Source organism: Ostrea edulis, chromosome 2 (assembly GCF_947568905.1).
Source record: "Ostrea edulis chromosome 2, xbOstEdul1.1, whole genome shotgun sequence".
NCBI lineage: Eukaryota > Metazoa > Mollusca > Bivalvia > Ostreida > Ostreidae > Ostrea > Ostrea edulis.
In genome coordinates, this window is record NC_079165.1 from 64,018,245 (window position 1) to 64,038,850 (window position 20,606).

At 35.3% G+C, this 20,606-nt stretch overlaps 1 long non-coding RNA gene across 10 annotated transcripts in view; it reads right to left on the bottom strand.

Annotated features, from left to right (window-relative positions):
- The window catches only part of LOC130052261 (uncharacterized), a 72,246-nt gene that overhangs the window by 21,150 nt on the left and 30,490 nt on the right, over nucleotides 1-20,606 (bottom strand). For 7 of the 10 annotated variants that reach the window (XR_008800622.1, XR_008800629.1, XR_008800620.1 and 4 more), the window contains 5 exons: nucleotides 20,196-20,276; nucleotides 19,864-19,916; nucleotides 18,145-18,310; nucleotides 5,890-6,004; nucleotides 114-216 (listed from right to left, as the gene is read on the bottom strand). This is a non-coding gene — a long non-coding RNA (uncharacterized LOC130052261). The remainder of the gene's footprint in view (nucleotides 1-113; nucleotides 217-5,889; nucleotides 6,005-18,144; nucleotides 18,311-19,863; nucleotides 19,917-20,195; nucleotides 20,277-20,606) is intronic. The other 3 variants (XR_008800626.1, XR_008800621.1, XR_008800625.1) reach the window with 1 other exon arrangement.

Genomic DNA, 20,606 nt, shown 5'->3' on the forward strand with positions numbered 1-20,606 from the left:
GGAAAGGGTCAATATGGTAATTTGTTATGCCTAACAACAAGAACAAATTGTATATCATTTAATTTAAGTAAATTCATTCATATGTGAAAAACTAATATTAAAAAGTTTCTTACTGTTTAGTGCTCCCTTATTTCCTTTTTGTGTTCCATCATTTATTTCCTCTGTGAAAAACTGTTACAAGTCTGTCCTCTTTTTCCGTCCAAGTGTGCCGCTGACCTGCATGTGGAGAAGACAGTTTCTTACAATACAAACTTTAAGGATTATTTTCATTTGAAGAAATTCCCAAATGCTTCAAGCAGCACAATATTGCTTGCATACCAATATAGCAAAAGTACAATGTGACTTTTCTATACAATTTACACATAAATTAGAGTTTCTCCATTGATTCTTCATAACACTGTAATGGTTTCAAGGGGGTACTCTACAGTGTCATAATGGTTGACTTCCTTTCAAACCATGAGTGAAAATATGATTATCAGCAATATAAATTTTGTCCATTCATTTCAAAGTTCATCGCCTAGCTCGCATTAGCATGCTGTTTGCTGATCTGTATGTAGACTGCAGGTTCGAAACTAGCTGCAGAAACGTAGCTCTCTGAAAAAATATTTTGACGGAACGGAGAGCTACATATCCGCCCCTTAGAAAAACCTTCGATTTACGGCGCACAAAAAGCTGTGCACGGTTGAGGCCTGATATTGTTGTATTCTTGTGTTGCTGTCTCATAAATTTAGTATCAAAAAATTCTCAACATATTTTCTTACTATACTTGTGTCCAAACACACTTTCAAATATTCATTAAAGGTCATAGGAGACGATTTTCAAAAAAAAAATTGTTTTGCACAAAAATGTGTTAAATTCTTCTTTAATTACTTAACATATGTAAATATGTCATTCACAAAAAATCGTAAGGTAACCGGCGCTACAGACCGTCAAATACTGCTGTGGTGTGAAGTATCAAAATAGTAAGGTGACTTATCTCCCTTTTTTGATGACGTCAAAAGAGACCAGCCTGACGCAAATGTGTATTTGTTTATACTAACAACTGCGGGTTTAGCCGTCAAAATGTTCAATGTGATTACATTCAACTATAATGTAGCAAGTCAGGTATTTCTATATATACTTTTGTCTAAATGATCCTACGTTTAGAAAGATCTGGTACGTGTGAAATCTACACAGAGAACACAGAACTGGAGGTTGTTTGACAATCATTTTACGTGATTACGGGGGTTGATGAGGATCAGTTTCATTATTGTATATACTCTACTTTGGCAAAAACTAATGGGTTTATGAAATTAAATCTTCGACCAGATGCAGTTGTAACTATTTTCGACTACAGACCAACTGCAAGCACGGCTAAGATGAGAAAATCCTGCAAAACGTTGACTGATGATGGTAGTGCAGATATTCATAATTTAGTATAAACATGATCTGATTTGTTTAGAAATGAAATAGTCATATGAAGCTCTTCTGATCAGAATCTTTTTCTCTGAATATATAAGTACATGTAAATAAATTGAAGATGAATAGGTCTAACTTTATATGTTGAAAGTTGCATTATCAGACCCCCCCCCCCCCCCCCCCACTCTTTTCTGTTTGAAAAAATATGTTCAAAGCAAATGGTGGAGCGATATTGAAATTACAAGTTTTTATATTAGGTGAAATAAACCAATTTTTACAGTCATGCAACAGTTGGGGGATGATTTTTCTTCTTCTTCAAACGAAGCACTAATTTGCACGTTGGTTTCCTTATTGGGGTCAAAATTTAAAACAAAAAATAACGTTAATTAAAGGCCAAGGATTTTGAACAACCGGTCAGTTTTCCTCAGGGCGGGACTAATTTTAGGCAGGTGTGAAGCCCCAATCCCAAGGGAACCCTGCTAGCTTGTATATACCTTCCCAAATACACAGGATGTTTTCTGTGTTACCTGCATTACCTGTACGTTTTTGTAAATTCATGGTAGTCATTTTTCTTGACGTGCAGGTTAATCAAAACGTTGATAATTAAATCTAATGAATCAACACATAAAATTAAAGCTCGATAAATTTATTTTGTGTAAATGAGAACTTTGGCCATTGATAAATTAGGCAGATTATTCTTTTTTCTAAGTTTTCACATATCCGTTTGACTGCCTTCGTCGGATACCCAGTATCCGACGATGTATGACTGCAAACATACAGTTTCCAACCGGGGTTCCTGCGTACTGTGGAGATTTTCTGGCTATGTACAGCTTATGAACCAATCATCGTCCCACACCCCACAATGACTCAACATATTCCAAAACTGTTTAGAAAGTTTTATTCTGTTTGAATTAGTTTTTCTGGACCGCACACCTGAATTCTTTGGCTACCTAAAGTTGTCTGTTTGACTTGTCCATAACTCATGGCCTACAAAAACAGTCAGGACATTCGGATTTTTCGACAAATACTTCAATAACTGGTCCAGACGAAGAATTTGTTCTTCCTCTGGCTTCCATGCAGTTTCAACCATTATACGCAAGAAAGAGCCCTTATAGCCAATCTGATTAAAATAAGATCTTTGATTTGCTCCGTTATTTTTATGTCGCTATACACAAAAGAATGTTGTAAAATTGTAAAAGAATGTTAAAGCCATTTATATTTAATATTATTATATTTACCTGCTAAACTAAAATAGCTGCACACAATACTTGTAAAAATCAATAAATTCAAAATACGGCGCTCACGATGTGTGCAAAGGAAATTCTGATCTGGCTATAAAATATATCCAAGTCAGGGTGGGACTTGGACACATAAAACCAAAGGGGGATGAGGGGTGCCCACCTTTTTTGTCAGTCAGCCTTCAATTTGACAACAACAACAACCCCCACCCCCCCTGGAAAAAAACCTGCATCACCGTGTCTGCAAGGGTTAGAAATAGCGCAAGTAATAACTATCTATATTTCTCTTATTGTCATCAGAGAATGTACTCTGAAACTATCATACATTTATCATTAACCAGTCAGTATTATTTCAACCTATTCGTAATAAATAGGACCTTGATCGATCTTCTTGTTCGTCCTCCGATGAAAAATCGTCGATGTGGCTGGTATTTGCATTAATTATGAGTTCAAAGTGATATCCTTGTATAACAAACTATGGTTCCCCATTCAAAAACTCCCCCAGTTGCAAATAAATTGTTTATGGGTGTGCTTCTGTTTTGATTCACAAATCTGAGTGTGGTCTCTTATGACGTCACAAATTCAGGAAATCAGGAACGATAATCGGGTAACGATTTTCTATTCCAACTAACTTTGCATCTCAATTTCTTAGAGTTCATATCGTTATTAATCTTAAAAAGGCATTTTTATGAGGAGGCTATGAAATAAAGTTGATAATTATGGAGAGAAAAGGTATTGTTAAAAACCGTCTCCTATGACCTTTAAAGCCCCATACGACCAGAAAACTCCCTGCTTCAAATGATTTCGTTTGTTGACGTAGCCATGTGAGGTAGCCGGGTCAATTTGAACCCTGTTGTGTTGGTATATATTCATAAAATTCGTTTTAAGTTATATATTCGTTCTTCATTTATTATCAAAACGAATAATTTATAGAAATTGAAAAATATAGTTTTTCTAAAGGTAAAATAAGCTCTTGATTAATGAAAATGCTACAGAAGTTCTTAACACTCGTGTGGCCATGTGACAGGGATGGAGATCGGATCAGACTAATGACAGCCGCATTGCCGTGAGTTTAGCTATTTGAATAATCATTATTTAAAGGAACTAGGATGATATACTATCTAAAATATTTAGCTAAAATATTTGTGGGGATATTAGTTCACATCTAGACATTATTGTGCAAGTATGGAAATGAACTGGGATTCGAACTGACTGGCTACCTAACATGGCTACGTCAACAAATGAAATCATTTGAAGCTGGGAGTTTTCGGGTCGTATGGGGCTTTAATGAATATTTGAAGGTATGTTTGGACACAAGTATAGTAGGAAAATATGTTAAGATTTTTTTTACTACTAAATTTATGAGACAGCAACACAAGAATACAACTATATAAGGCCTCAACCATGCACAGCTTTTTGTGCACCGTAAATCGAAGATTTTTCTAAGGGGTGGATCTGTAGCTCTCTATTCTGTCAAAATAATTTTTCAGAGAGCTACAGTTCTGCAGCTATTTCGAATCCAGCAGGGGTTTTAAATTTTTTCCCAGATTACTTTCTACTAAAACTCCATTTTCTGACTAACTAAAGTAAATAGATATCTTTGTACATATCCTCCACTTTTCATCTATATCAAACCCTGGTGTATTTTTATAAGTATATATTTGAAAGTAAAACTTGTTCCCCTATTGTGGCCCTGGGGTCATCACTTGAACAACTTTGAATCGATGCTACATCAGGAAGGTTTCATGTAAGTTTCATGTTTTCTAGTCCAGCGATTCTTGAGAAGATTTACCTCGTTTTTACTTATTTTTGACTATATCCACTTAAAAGGGGGTATGACCCTTCCTTTGAAAAATAAAATAAACAAGAGATCTTTGTAAAACACATATGCCCCCCATGGTGCAAAATTGAAAAGGATTATACACACACACATCATTTAATTGAGAGTAGTATCATCAATTCAAAATATTGAGCACACAATATCTTCCTATGTCAAGAGTGGATTGACCATGTGACCTAAAAATCAATAGGGGTCATCAACTCCTGAAGATGTACCAGTGTACCAAGTTTGATGTCTGTCAAGCAAAGGGTTCTCAAGATATTGAACGGACAGTATATTCCTATGTCCAATTTGACCCGTGACTTTTGACCATGTGACCTTAAAATAATTAGTAGTCATCTTCTCCTGAAGATGTACCAGTGTTCCAAGTTTGATGTCTGTCAAGCAAAGGGTTCTCAAGATATTGAGCGGACAGTATATTCCTATGTACAGTTTAACCCTTGACCTTTGACCATGTGACCTCAAAATCAATAGTGGTAGTCTTCTCCTGAAGTCGTATCAGTGTACCAAGTTTGATGTCTGTCAAGAAAAGGGTTCTCAAGATACTGAGCAGACAGTATATTCCCATGTCAAGTTTGACCCTTGACCTTTGACCATGTGACCTCAAAATCAATAGGGGTCATCTTCTCTTGAAGATGTACCAGTGTATCAAGTTTGATATTTGTCAAGCAAAGGATTCTCAAGATATTGAACGGACAGTATATTCCTATGTTCAGTTTGACCCTTGGCCTTTGACCATGTGACCTCAAAATCAATGGGGGTCATCTTCTTCTGAAGATGTACTGGCGTACCAAGTTTGATGTCTGTCAAGCAAAGGGTTCTCTAGACATTGAATGGTCAGTATATTCCTATGCCCATTTTGACCCTTGACCTTTGACCATATGACCTCAAAATCAATAGGGGTCATCTACTCCTTAGGATGTACCAGTGTGCCAAGTTTGATGTCTTTCAAGCAAAGGGTTCTCAAGATATTGAGCGGACATTATATTCCTATGTCCAGAGTAGATTGACCCTTGACCTTTGACCTGAAAAACAATAGGGATCCTCTTCTACTCATAACTAACCCACATATGAAATATCTTTATCATCAAGTGAATGGTTCTCAAGATATTGAGCGGACAACACATGGTCTACAGACCGACCGACAGACAGACAGGTGTAAAACAATATGCTCCCTCTTTTTCAAAGGAGGGCATAAATATTGAAGCTTCTTCAGTCAAGGATGCTCTCTACCAAGTTTGGTAGAAATTGACCCAGTGGTTTTGGAGAAGTTGAGAATGTGCAAAGATTACAGATTAACCTCTCAATGGACAACAGACAGAATGATCTATATAGACAATGAGCGATTAAAAAAGCTAGCTCAGGCAAGCTAATTAAAATGAAACAAATGAAATTGTTAAACAAATAGCTTACTTTTAGGCTTACAGGTAAAATGAAGCTCACTGCTTATTTCTTTAATGGCTTCAGGATCAACATCAATTGATGAACCTCATTCACTCTCCTCATCTAGTAGTCCCTTTCTTGGTTTCTGAATTTAAATATGAACTAAAATTGTAACTACACAAACTGGAATTATAGTAAAATTACCTGACAACTTGAAAGAAAACATGAGGAGTGTGGTTCCAAAAAAATTTCTTGATAAGTTATTCATGTACATGTACTCAACTTGTTGTTCATTTATATGACCTTTTCTCAGTACTTTCCTTGGACCATGAAGACCTTTCTTGTCACTATCATATATACTTGCATTTAAGTCAAGTAAGTTTGATTCTGAATATATGTCAAAGTTATCATTGCATACTACTACTGAAAAAAATTTCTTGCTGCAAAATCGCAAAATTAGAAAATTTCAACAATATTTTAAGTTATTAATTTTATGGACCAAGCTAGTCACTCAATGTCATTTAAATGCATTCTTTCCCCATGAAAAATATTTGTGAATAATTACATGCTGTCTTCTGAGTATAAACAAGGATAAATTCAATATAAGAGTACAAGTCTTAACTCTATCATTCCCTACCAACACACTTGTAAAGAGAGTATTAAAGTATTAATTACTACCATGTGTTTGTGTGCTATCTGAAATAGTGAGATGAAATTAATAAGAGGCCCATGGGCCACATTGTTCACTTAGGTCATCTTGGCCCTGTCATTGTTCATGTGTTGTGATTTTTTAAAGATTTCTTTTATCAATCTTTATTCTTATAAAAAAATTTGACCTCATATTGCTTCCCAAACATAGCCCAGGGTTCGAAATTAACTCATGTCCGTAAGTCCGAGACTAGTAGAAAACATGTCGGACTAGTGAACTCTCTATAGCACTAGTCCGTACGGACTAGTGAAAATCCGGAAATCAATTTTGAATTGGTAAAGATTTTAGCAAGATTTGTCTGAGTCTCTTAGATGTTTGAACTTATGGTTGATTACCTGCATGGTCAGGTGTTTGCATGACTATGACAGTCTGATCTTCCAAACACATGGAGTGCGTTTGAGACCGCCGTTCTTCGAACGAGCACACATTGTCAAATTCCTGCCGATTCCGAACGCCGAGTACACATCACGAGAACGTGTTCTAGGTGCAAGAATTGCAAGTAGTGTGGTCCGAGAACATGCACGTTTGTATGCACATGTTCTCGTCATTCGCGACTCTAACACAGTAGTTCATAACACTATAGCTCATGACTTGGTCAATCGAGTGAATTTTATTGACTTTATTGATAAAATTTCGAACTCCTGTGACTCTAAGGTCTGAATACCAAAACAACAGGAACGTCGATCTCGAACGCACTTATGGACGTTTATCAAAGGATTAACTCAATATGGTGGTCTCTTTTTCTTCTATAGGTGTCAGAAATTGAACTGTTTGCAACTGTGATGTGTTTAGTTTGATTAAAATGAAGATCATTTTTTGATATACTGGACGGACTAGTGAAATGCTTTGCGGACTAGTGAACATCAATAGTGACTAGTCCGAACGGACTAGTGCTTGAAAAAGTTAATTTCGAACCCTGTAGCCCCAAAGGCCAGATCACAACATAACTGAAAATGAATTCACATGATACTGGATGCCTCAACACCAATATGACTAACTTGATCTTGCTGTTCTGGATAAGACCAAGGTCACAATATCATGGTATGATATGAAAGACCTTGCCATATGAAATCTATATATATAGAATATGAAAGCTTTATCTTAAATATTTCAGGAGATATTAAATACCCTGGTAGGTAAGATTTTTTCTTATTAAAAGTAGACAACTTCCAAGTCAAGGTCACAAATACATCAAGGTCTGCAAGCCTTAATTACCTTGAATAGTTCAGAAGATATTGAATAGGTCAGGGATTTTTTTTTTAAAGTACAGTCAAACCTGTATTAAGAGACTGTCCAATGAAGAATGGAAAAAAGGTCACATATGACAGGCGGTCTCTTAATACAGGTTGCCTATTTCCGCAGTTAATGGATAAAATTTCGCAAATAATTTGTACAATGGAGAAAATTACTACATCTATTTGGAATTTATCATTAAGAATATCAAGTACGGTTTTAATAGTTGTAAAATAAAATTAATAATACACTGTAGTTAAAAATCTAGAAAACAATGTGTTGTATCATGATTTATTATTCATCAAAAATTACATTTAATCTGTTTAAAAATGATAAACATGCATTTCATATTACACATTTACATGAGATTTAAATCTCATTTACGAACTGCATGTAAATTTTCTAAAACTTATAAACACTTTGTTGTAAAGAGTATTTATGTATAGCCGTCCCGTGGGGATTCGGATTAGAATAGGTCCTCAGTACCTCTTGCCTGTTGTAGAAGGCGACTAAATGAAGGACCTTCAGATGAGACTGCAAAAACCGAGGTCCCGTGTCACACCAGGTGTGGCATGATAAAGATCCCTCCCTGCTCAAAGGCCATAAGCGCCGAGCATAGGCTGAAATTTTGCAGCCCTTCACCAGCTCTGGTGACGTCTCCATATGAGTGAAATATTCTCGACAGGGACGTTAAACAATATTTAATCAATCAATCATGTATAGCCTACTTGTACAGTGTAACTAAAAAATGCAATACTTGTGGTAAGAAAGCAAATGATGAAGTGTTGTGTCTCCTTTTGTACAATACATGCTGGGAATATGTTATTCAATTTGAGAAACATTAAATAAATCAACATATCCATTGTAAATGCACAGCAAATCTTTTAAGCTTTGAACTAATGCAGGCAACTGTCTTGAACTCGGACGTGTCAAATATTCGGGACATCTCGAAGTGAGCCACTAGTTCTGGTCATTATTCTGGAAATTAATTCAGAGGGCCAACTAAACAAGATCACCGCCAAACTATGCGTTATAAAACGAAAGTGTTAGGGGCGATAATTCCCAGAATAGTCGTGCATTTGAAAACGAAAGTGTAGGGGCGATAATTCCCAGAATAGTCGGCTCAACCAAAATCAAAAGTATTAATCGCGTTGTAATGGAAAAATGTACAGTCGTTAAATAAAGGTAAAATTTCGTGAAACTACACGAAAAGGTTTTAAAAATCATGGTCATTGGTCACATCAAGACAGGTGGTCGTTTAATACAGGTACAATATATAGAGCAACTTCTTGGGGGGGACTTTTTATGGTCACATACGACAGTGAGTTGCTTAATACAGTGGGTTGCTATGGCAGTTTTGACTGTAGGTCAAACTCCAATGTCAAAAGATCAAACACCATTGTGTACAAGGTCTTGCCATAAAGAATATATATACAAACTAGATGCGATCTCGTTGCGAGCAATGAGTGGGTCTTCCGTCCAATTTTAGATGTGATGAGATAAGAATTTGACCGAGATTTTCGTTCATAAATAATGATACAAAAATAATGTATAGACGTACAACTTATCTTCGGTAATGTTTTACAAATATTGATCATTTAAGTGTTATAAATTAAAGACTCTCTGCCCCTCTCGACCATTAATGAAAGGGGTCAGCCTTTTTCGAGAAAAAAGTTAATAATATTATTTACTGCAATACAAAATCGACTGATCAGGCGAGTCATGTCGCCCGGAGGCCTTTTTTTTTAATATATCATTCTAGATATATCTCGCAAAACTGAACAAATTTTGTTCTACATGTCCTATCAAAATTTTCTTGAGAAAAGTTATTGATTGCAACATTTATCAGACTGTTAAGGAGAGTCATAAGGCCCATGGGCCTTTTTCTTGATATCGTTTGAAAGATCTTGCAAAACTGAACAACTTTTGTTCTACATGTCTTATCAAAAGTTTCTCCAGAAAAAAGTTATTGATTGTGACACTAATCAAACTGTTCAGGTGAGCCATGAGGCCTGTTCGCCTTTTACATGATGTTGTTCAAAAGATCTTGCAAAACTGAACAACTTCTGTTCTAGATGTCTTATCAAAAGTTTCTTGACAAAAATATCATAGATTGCAACGATAACCCAACTGTTCAGGTGAGCCATGAGACCCGCAGGCCAATTTCTTAACATCGTTAGTTAACGCTTGCGAAACTGAACAACTTTTTTTCTACATGTCTTGTCAAAAGTTTCCCGAGAAAAAAGTTATTAATGTTATTAATTATGATACAAATCCGACTGTTCAGGCGAGCCATGACGCCCAGAGGTCTATTTTTTGATATCATTAGATAGATCTTGCAAAACTGAACAACTTTTATTCTACATGTCTTATCAAAAGTTTCGTGAGAAAAAAGTTAATCATTGTAACAGAAATTCAATGGTTCAGGCGAGCCATGAGGCCCATGGGCCCATTTCTTGATATGGCACGAAAGATCTCAATAAACTGTACAACTTTTGTTATATATGTCTAAGCAAAATATTTACGAGTTAAAAATTCTGATTTAAAACGTGGAAAAAAATTGGGCACTTTTTTAAACTCCATTTTCGACCCCTACTGAGCTTCCATACTAGGCACTTCCGGAAATTTTGAAAATCCAGGTGCACAACTACAACATGTCGTCTAACATCACTGAAAATTTTAGCACTCTAGCTTTTATCGTTTTTGAGATTTTGGCCACACAAAATGATCATCTAAAAATCGATAAAAGGGGGATAACTTTCGACCGGAAGTGAATTTTCAAAAATAAAAAAATATGTATCAGGTTTAGATCATGATACATCATCCCTAAAATTTTCAAAGAAATCCATCCAGCCATCTCTGAGAAATCGTCTGCACAAAATGTGTAAAGAGAAAAATATTAATAATAATAAAAGAAGTGAAAAATCAACAACAGAATAATAGAAGGGTCTTCCGTTGGAGACGGAAGACCCTAAATATGAAGCCCTATCTAACATAGTTCCAAATATATTTAATATGTCATGTTTTCTTAAAAGTAGGTCAAACTCCAAGTTCAAGGTCACAAGGTCAAAAATCATGACATGAAAGGAAAGGTCTTGCCATAAGAAATACAAATACAAGATATGAAAGATCTACTTTAAATAGCTAAGGACATTGTACTACAGTGGAGCCTCGTTAATCCGGACACTTTGGTTCCCAGCAAAATCGTCCGGATTATTGAAGCGTCCGGATAACTGAATTACATATTTTCTATCTTAAATTTACATAATAAGTAACCACTTACTTTATTGATGCGTAGTGAATTAAATACATTCTTTCATTGGATTTAACCATTTGCATTAGTAAATAAATTACGATAACAGGGATTTTTTTAGGGTCTGTAGAGGGCCAAAATTTGGCCCCATTCCCAATGCTGAAAACCAGGTGTTTTTCCCAAAATGATGCCTAAAAATTCCATATAATGGATGCTTTGATGAAAATATGCCATGAGGGGCCATCCAACCTTAGTGCGACTCTGTTGCAAAATAATTGACAGTTTTTTCTCTGCCAAAGACCAGAAATTAAAGCATGCTTAAGCCAGCCACATTGATAATAAAAAATCAAATGGTTAATTTTTTTGCTTATTTTTCTTATTTATCTGTATGAAACAAATTTCCCAATTTCAATCAAATATCTCTGTTTTTCCCAAACTTGAAGGCCCTGGCCCCTGAATTCAAGGGGTAAAAAATCCCTGGATAATGTCAACATTTCCATGCATTAAAAGGAAAAAAAACCATTTACATGCATTTCAAAGCTCTAAAATTGAAATATACATGTGCAGTGTATTTGCCTATATGCTTACATTGTACATAATTGCATATTAGCACTACAAATAAATATACAAAACAGTGTACTGCATGCACTAAAACAGAAAATGAAGCACTATATGTAACTATAAATAATATTTCATCACACTTTTACTTCTTAAAGGGGCCGGTCATTCCGTCTGTCACAATTCACGGATTCAGTGGTCTGTTAAAACTATCTTCATCGTCGAGTGTTAATTTAAGAATTTCATCTTTATCATGTCAGTTGACAACATTCTTTGACCAAAATTCCATCTGCCAGAATTTATATTTCTGATTCTATAATTATCCAGGCCAATATTGGAAGAACAAAATCATGATATCGTAATATTAAGGCGTACTACTGCTTTGATCTACCATACGCACCAAGCATTTTCATCATGCGATATTAATGAAACAAAACTCAGATGAAACCAACATTACGGGTACATACAAAATTTAATTGTCATTTTCCTTAAAATGGTAATTTTCTCACTTCTACCCAGAGTCGAAAAATTTAAAAGCAATGAAGCTCTACAACATCACAACAAGAATCAATCATACATAGGTACACTCTCACATGCCTGACATTTTAAACACTAAAAATTTACTACATGTACATATACATGCATGTGCATGCACATACATGCATATTTCACGCCAATCAACAGTATAAAATCCAGAATCTAGAAGTACATTCTGCACTCTTTAGATTTAAACAAGAATTCTGAGAGTATTGCATGGCAATACATAGTCCCCTACCGCTTGCAAAAATTACTGTACCACAAAATTATTCAAAGTTCATTATGTATGTAGGTTATGGTAAAAGGGAAAATTGGGGAACCAGGATAGGAAATCAACTACTATTTGAGTAGAGACTAGACCAGGGGAAAAAAAGAGAAATTTATAATTAGGTTTATAATTAGGTCTTTAAACTACTAGATATTAATACCTTATTTTGTTTACTAAATCCACATAACCTTGTATCTACAAAACAAACCTGTCTATACATCAGAGACTGTTTTAATGTTAGAAATAAGTTTTCAACAGTTTGATATTTTGTAATGTATCAATATATATGTGTATCTATGTATGGCTAACAACACATTCTTATATAATGTGCTTTAGTGCCAATAAAGAATTGAATTGAATTGAATTAAAGGACGCACATCTCATGTTTTCAAAGTATACAAAATTATATGCATTTTGTCTTCTTTATATGCTTATAGTAATTAATTCTAATAGTTCGTTCACCGAAATTTTGCGATAAATTAACCACAATACAGACTTAAATCTAAGCCCTGATTTCAAAAGTCTAGTTAATTAGGCAGGTAGCAGAGCTGCCAACATTATAAAATGGAAAATAGTAAGGTGGGGGTCAGGGGGCTGCCTAGACCCCCTGCCGCTGGAGATTTTTTTATGAATAAACATGTAACCTGAGCAATTTTAGGCACATTTCAATTCCAAATTTAATGAATTTAGACATACTAATTGTTATACATTTTACAATTTTACTGCAAAAGATCAAATACATCTTTTATTGATTTTACTTTCTAAAACTTGGGTAAAAAATAGTTACATTAGTATATTGCATAATTTTACAGTTACTGTGTCAGTTATTCTGGCAAGTTTTTATATATTATATATATAATTTTAGTTACTGAATCAGTTATTCTGGCAAGTTTTTTTTATGTCATTTTCGCTGCCGTGAGAAATGTTGAAGATTTGTCAAACAGATTGTACACGTATACAAACTCCCCCTTTCTGACTTTGAAACGAATACCGTATTTTGCCGAATATAATACGCAGTGGTGTTTAATACGCACCCCCCACTTTGAGCCTAAAAGTTGGTGAAAAAACGCACTTCGGGTGTATAATACGCAGCAAAAATTTTGACCAAGCGGTAATCTTTATTTTATACTTGGTGTTAATTTTCACTTAATATTTTTGCAGAAATAATGAATTCTAAACAACGCACAATAATTTGCAAACTTTTTGAGATGAGGTCTACATCGCGGTAATCTTCAATGAGAATCTTCAGGGAAATATCAACCCGGACAAGCCTGTTCATTTCAGCAAAGCACGAGATTTTGTAGCATTAAAGTCTTAACTGACTCGATATTTCCTTTGTTGAAACTTAAAATCAATCAAATAGCCGATGTTATAAAAATAAAATGAAACAATTAAACTATCGCTTATTTTACTGTAATCAACACACCATGGTAGGTACAAAGATGCAAATTATCAACTCCTCGTTAACTACGATGACTATTAAAATGTGTGGGAAAAAAAATTGTTAGGTATTTCTTTACCCGGAGGGGGTATCTAACAAAAGCAGTGTACACAACAATGGCTTCGTAAAACACACGCTTTTACGCAAGAATAGTTATTTCAAAGATTCAAATAAGTATTTCATTAAAAATTAGGCCTATTCATAAAACTTACAGTAAACAAACTTTTAGCAAGTGACAAAATTATTTTCCAACAATTTTAGCACGTGTCAAGGCATTATTGTGTACACATGCTTTCAATAATGGCGGCATGCGATGTAATGAATAGTCAGATCCAATGCAATTTGATTGGCTGTTTGTTTCATGATAATTGAATTATTTAGATATTGTAAGTATATATATCACATTTTCTGTAATTTTACGTTTCTGTAGTAATTTTCTTGAGGTCGAATTTTCTACTTAATAAATAGGTGAACGTGAAAAGGCGCGGCGTACAGTATCCGAAGCCTTGGTCTTTGAGTGAAATATTACACTACTTAATCGCCGAGTTTCATCTGGAAAAAAAGGTCAAAAACCTATTGTGGTATATAATACGCACCCCTTTCTACACAAAAATATTCTCTAAAAAAAGTGTGTATTATATTCGGCAAAATACGGTAGATGATTACAGTGTACTTGCATATTGTTCTTTGAATTTCTAGCTCCATTAGGCTTTCTTCTTTGGGGGAGTATTGTTGTTATTTCCATCAACACATGCTTTACATTCAGTAGCAGCTGCCATATTGTTTATTTTAAAGCATTAAAATGATCTAGACTCTATATAGATATAGACTATGCAAACAAACGTAGTAACGACTATAGCTTGCTTATTATAAAAGTAAAAACCAATGACGGACAGCTCTAAAAATTTCAAAATGTCAAATAAGCGAAAATCGAAAGATGTACAGTGAAATCGTAAGTCATATTTTCGGCCCTAAAATCGTAAGCCTTACGCCAAAATCGTGAGGGTTGGCAGCTCTGAGGTAGCCACGTGGTACAGTGACGTCACATGCGCCCTTCAGATTGTGAAAGTACTATGAGGTATTACTAAAAACTCAGATTTTAGGGGCCTAATTTATTCACCATGGGCAACATTTAAATCGAAGTTGACAAATTTCCTGAGTTTTATATCTTATCGCCACCAGTGCATACAAATAGCTCAATGTAAATACCCAAATATAGCGAGGAAAGCAAGTATGAAATCAGCAATATTGCGAGTAAATAATGTTCATAGGGGTCACTGTCTACAAACTGTTCAGTAATGTTATTCCTTTATACATCTGTAATTGGCGCTGTTTTTCTAAAATAAACAGTGCAATCATTATTTATTTTTGGATTAGACCAATTATAATATGTTACATTGTTGACAACTATGCCCTAGGCCAAGCTACTAGCTGTCACAGGTGCATTTCACAAAGAAAGAAAAAGAAAAACAAGAGATGTTTGTAAAACACATATGCCCCCCATGGTGCAAAATTGAAAAGGGTTATACACACACACAAATATAATTGAGAGTAGTATCATCAATTCAAAATATTGAGCACACAATATCTTCCTATGTCAAGAGTGGATTGACCATGTGACCTAAAAATCAATAGGGGTCATCAACTCCTGAAGATGTACTAGTGTACCAAGTTTGATGTCTGTCAAGCAAAGGGTTCTCAAGATATTGAACGGACAGTATATTCCTATGTCCAGTTTGACCCTTGACCATGTGACCTCAAATTCATTAGTAGTCATCTTCTCCTGATGATGTACCAGTGTACCAAGGTCGATGTCTGTCAAGCAATGGGTTCTCAAGATGTTGACCGGACAGTATATTCTTATGTCCAGAGTAGATTGACCCTTGACCTTTGACCATGTGACCTCAAAATCAATATGGGTCATTTTCTTCTAAAGATATACCAGTGTACCAAGTTTGATGTCTGTCAAGCAAAGGATTCTTGAGACATTCAGTGGTCAATATATTCCTATGTCCAGATTGACCCTTGACCTTTGACCATGTGATCTCAAAACCAATAGGTGTCATCTTCTCCTGATGATGTACCAGTGTACCAAGTCTGATGTCTGTCAAGCAAAGGGTTCTCAAGATATTGAGCGGACAGTATATTCCTATGTCCAGAGTAGATTGACCCTTGACCTTTAACCTTTTGACCTAAAAAACAATTGGGGTCCTCTTCTTTTTATAACCAACCCACATATGAAATATCATTACAATCAAGTGAATGGTTCTCAAGATATTGAGCAGACAACTCATGGTTTACCACATGGGGTTAAGACCAGCAGTTTGACCTTGACCTTTGACCACGTGACCTGAAAATCCATAGGGATCATCTACTCCCTTGTACCAAGTTTGGTAGTTATCATGCATAGGGGTCAAAAGTTATTGAGTGGACAACACATGGTCTACCTCATGGGGTAAAGACCAGCAGTTTGACCTTGACCTTTGACCATGTGACCTGAAAATCTATAAGGATCATCTACTCTCCAGGGGCAACCCCTGTACCAAGTTTGGTTGTTATTAAGCAAAGGGGTCGAAAGATATTGAGTGGACAACACATGGTCTACAGACCGACCGACCGACAGTTGCAAAACAATATGCCCTCTTTTTTTCAAAGGGGGGCATAAAAACACAAATCAATAACTATAATCAAATTTAAAGTGGAAATCACATTATTTTATTTTAATAAAGCAATCTTATTATTATTTTTGAATTGCGATCAGGACCTCGATAGGAAGCGGGAGCACAGCATTATACTGATGCACTCTTGAAAGATTTTATGAGTTCAATGAGGAAATAATTTTATAATTATAATTTTAGGAACTACAATAGTCTATTATTTTTATAATTAAAAGTTCAATTATTTTGTATCATTAAATTTTTCGTAAATTTACCAGTTGGTAGAAACTGAGAGCACAAGTTACATTGTATATGTTGTTACAAGGTGAAGGTCAGTTGATCCGAGTGTGTATTGAATTTGAAGACCAAAACAGAATGTATGCTGTAGGCCTACCAGTGCTTATAAGCTTCCATATATCCATTTTCTTGCAGCTTATCTGGGTCTCTGTTCAAGTGGTTTTTGAAAAAGTGATTGGGTGTTTGTTTTGATTTGAATTTCATCGCTTTCAAACTCCAAAACTACGCAAAATATTTCATATAAAACACATTTAAAGTAGTTTAAGGCATGAAAAGAATTAATTTTGATGAAAAAGTTTAGAAACATGCGTTGAGTCCTTTAACCATATCAATAAACTGTGACATGTAGGTGATCAAGAATAATTTAGCTATATTGTTGTATTACTATGCTAGAAGTTTTAATGAGTGTAGTACTCTTTTCTACAGAGATAAGAAACTAGGATGTAAACTAACAATTCATGCTATTTTTTTATGTTCAAGGGCCATAACTTAATGAAAAATCAACAGACCGAGACAAAATTCGAACTTGATCTGTAACTTGTTATGGCAAAGTAAGGTACTAATTATCAAATGAATATCAACTGAAATGCAAACTGAACTTGTATTCCTCTGAGAGGAAGCCTTTGACTAAATATCAGGGCAATATCTGTATCTGTAAATGAAAAAGTCCGGAAAACTGTTTGACCTATTTTTTCCAAAACACAGATCAAGGATGGACCAATCCAGCTGAAATGCACATTGAACTTGTATTCCTCTGAGAGGAGGCCTTTGACTAAATATCAGGGCAATACCTGTATCCGTATGAAAAAAAGCCCGAAAAACTGTTTGACCTATTTTTAGCTGAAAAGTAGTTCAAGGATGGACCAATCCAGCTGAAAAGCAATCTGAACTTGTATTCCTCCGACAAGAAGCCTGTGACTAAATTTCAGCACAATATCTGTATTCGTAATGAAAAAAAGGCCCGGAAAACTGCTTGTCCTATTTTTAGCCCCAAAGTAGGTCAAGGACGGACCAATCCAGCTGAAATGCAAACTGAACTTGTAATCCTCCAAGAGAAAACCTGTGACTAAATTTCAGGGCAACATCTGTATCCACAATGAAAAAAAGCTCGGAAAACTGTTTGACCTACTTTAAGTCCTAATGTACGTCACGAACAGATGAACCAATTCAGCTGAAATGCAAAGTGAACTTGTATTCCTCTGAAAGGAAACTTATGAGTAAATTTCAGGGCAATATCTATCTGTAAGAAAAAAAGTCTGGAAAACTGTTTGACCTACTTATAGCCTTAAAGTAGGTCAAGGATGGACCAATCCAGCTGAAATGCAAACTCACTCTTTCAAAGTTGTATATGCATCTGTTACGGGAAAAAGTCCGGAAAACATGACCCCGGACGGACAGCCAGCCAGTCAGACAGACACATGGACAGCATCATAACATAATACGTCCCGTTCAGTGACCGTCATATAAAAATGTGTAGATCTATAATGGTGGGTGTTTTCTGTAATCAAAACAGTGCCCTTTGTAACATTCTGAAATACTGTATAATGGTATTTTCTGAGGATGTCCATTTTTTGCAGATATAAAAAAATCTGCAAAAATTACAAATGCAATATATATATATTATTACTACAGTAACTTGATCCAAAGAGTCGGATCACGTTGAGTTGACAGGCGCAGATCATCAGATCACACGAGACGCGAAGCGTCAAGTTTGATCTGATGATCTGCACCTGTCAACAAGACGTGATCCGACTCTTCGGATCAAGTTACTGTAGTAACAAGATGTACCGTGAGCAATGTTCACTAAGAATACCCTCCGCTCACCCCAATCTCCCAAAGGGTGTTGTAAATAGGTATAAATTACCTCTTTCCTGAGTGTAAGAATATGGTATGCCTTTGTAGAAGAAAATGGAAGATATAGTCCGAACACAAATCCATGGCATAAACCTATAATTTTGACCTTGAGATCAAAGGTCAAGGTCATAAAGAGGTCATGAATGTACATGACACATAGTCTCTTGGTGATACACCCATGTCTTATGGTATGACTATGTCAAAACCCTATAATCAATTTTGACCTTGAGGTCAAAGTTCAAGGTCATATACAGGTCATAAAGGTACTCCACACATCGTCTCATGGTGATACACTCATGTGTCAAATATGATATGCCTGTGTCAAAGAACAAAGAAGTCATGGCCCTGACACGAATCCATTGTAAAAACCTTTAATTTTGACCTTGAGGTCAAGGTCATATGGAGGTCATGAAGGTACATGACACATCGTCTCATGGTGATACACTTATGTGTCAAATATGGTATGCCTATGTCAAAGAACAAAGAAGTTAAGGCCTGGACACGAATCCATTGTAAAAAACCTTTAATTTTGACCTTGAGGTCAAGGGTCAAGATCATATAGAGGTCGTGCAGGTACTCGACACATTGTCTCATGGTGATCCACCTGTGTGCCAAATATGGTATGTCTAAGTCAAAGAACAAAGAAGTTATGGACCGGACACAAATCTGCAGACAGACAGACAGACGGACGGACAGAAAGACAGACAGAGTGATTCCTATATACCCCCCCAGAACTTCGTTCGGGGGGGTATAATGATAAATTTATCATATACCCCCTTATGCATTTTAAATCCACATTTATAAGATAATAAATGTAATCCAAATTATCAAAAACACAGACATACCATGAAATTATGTTTTGTGTACGCAGTTTCGTTTGTGACGCGGTCAATATTTTCCACAAATAACGTTGCGCTGATGCATTGTGACGGCATCAGTTTCAGAGGATACTGATACGGAATCAGAAAACCAGTATGGTTATCCGGAAAACCAGATCACACGCTGTGAAATCCACAGTATCAAAGAACGATACATTGATGGGTATAATATATATATATATCTCGATACATATAAGTATATAGATAGGTATAATGCAACCACATAAATTGAACATGCATAATTTTAGAGATCCATGCAATTGCAAAAATGTCCACAACAGAAAATACCCATTATATAGTATTGCAATTATTAATTTACCTTTGTGAATTGAAGTGTACAGGAATCTTTTTTATTTCGTTTCCTTTCTGCATCTAGAAAAGATATATTTTCCCCTCATCAATAAAATAGCAATACATAAACAAACAATGACAACATAATCATTGGAATTTTTTGTAAAAATTCAATGACATATTGTCTTTGCATGTTCTCACTTTACATACATGTAACCTTAGGTTGTATGGGTTTCAGCTCAATTAAATTGGTATATGAAAATAATCACTTACATGCATATAAATTCTTGCAACTTCTTTACCAATAAAGACAATTAATTAATGTACATGTAGTTGTGTAAGTATATTCAATAACATTACCATTTGTTGACAAATCCTTTTTCATACTAAAATAGTCACAATCTTTTTCCACTTCTATCATGTCTATATCATTCTCATTATCTGAAAACAAAAACCTGTTTTTTGTGATGAATCCTATAAACTGCACTAAGCATCCTAAATTCATGATTACAAAATCTGTAAGACAAATAATTTTAAATCAATGAAAGGTGTCAAGTAAGTCTGAAATAGAAGGGGGGGGGGGTGGATTGCAACAAAACTTTCCTGATACAGAAACATTGATCTGTATAGAAACATTAACATACAGCTTTTCAGTTTAATAAAATTGTAGTTTTAAGGCAGTGATTGCAAGGTATCACGTGGTTTCTTCATGTATCTATAAAAAGAGACTATTTTCGTATCCGGAATACGTCAATCGCTTAAGCATCAGTA